The sequence below is a fragment of the Schistocerca cancellata genome, chromosome 1 (genome assembly GCF_023864275.1).
Source record: "Schistocerca cancellata isolate TAMUIC-IGC-003103 chromosome 1, iqSchCanc2.1, whole genome shotgun sequence".
In the NCBI taxonomy this organism is placed as follows: Eukaryota; Metazoa; Arthropoda; class Insecta; order Orthoptera; family Acrididae; genus Schistocerca; species Schistocerca cancellata.
This window is the reverse complement of record NC_064626.1, coordinates 1148730558-1148731721: the sequence shown is the minus strand read 5'-3', so window position 1 is coordinate 1148731721 and position 1164 is coordinate 1148730558.

The following is a 1164-nucleotide window of genomic DNA, read 5'->3' as shown; positions in this document are numbered from 1 at the left end:
TAACAAACCTTGAAAGATATGACACTACGGAACTTCAAAGTTTTTGTCCAACATCGCTACTAGCGCCACTATATATACTCTATGACTAGCGCCATAATTCATGATTCTTTCTTCAGACATTTACGTTTTGTAGACTGATGCATTTCTTTCCTTTGTTATGCAAACTTTTAAAAATCTTTTAATAACATACACTTGAAAGAGGAATATATAAAAAGGTTTTATATCTAACAGCTTATATAAAATTCTTTTTTATGTTTCTTTTACATGTTAAATGTGAATGTTATATTACCTTACATTAATAAGGATATATAACAATTTGTATACCGAAGTATAATGAATACCTAAACATGTGAGTAACATGTGGTTTACATGTATTGTACACTTGCAGCTTTTATGAACAACTAATTGGATTAAGTTACATATTTTCATGCATAAGGCACCGGGAGACTGAGAGGAAGCAGTTTTGTAGCATGTAGGAATTCATAGATTTTTTAAGCATATACCGTAGTTGAGAAACACATTTTATATGTCTGACTAATCGGTTGTACTGTTTTGTTCCTGCATAGTACGCTTTTTTTTTTTTTTTTTTTTTTTTTGCAGGTACGTTCTCTGACAACCATTACTGTAGGAAAATTAGCACGGTGTTTGTTTTGCAATTGGTGACTGAAATTCATACAATTGGAAATTCGGTTGATAACAGAAATTAAAAAAGTCTTTTAAAAATAATTGTATCAGTTAATTCTTGCCAGTTGGCTTCTCCTGCCTGTCATTATTACACGTTTCAGTAGTATGTGCCTGTGTTTCTCAAAGTTCCCACATTCAGATAATATGTGGTTCAAATTTTGGTTACCTCCTGTACATGGACACATGGCTACATTTGTTAATCTGAATCTGTGGTATTAAGACTTCAGCTTCCCATGGCTGTGCAATTAAGAGATACTGGTAATTTGATCACCACTCTGGCGTACTATTGGAAAATATACTTCTGTAGTGATTCCTTTTGTAGTCTTTTGCCATACTTTCTCCCATTTGTTCAGAACTACTTTTGTGAGATGTGATTCATGAAGGTATTAGAATGTTTGATTTTTGCTAACCCTCCTGTGATCTTGATGCTTCCTCTGCCAGCTAGTCTGCAAGTTCATTTCCATGTAAGGATGTTTGAGC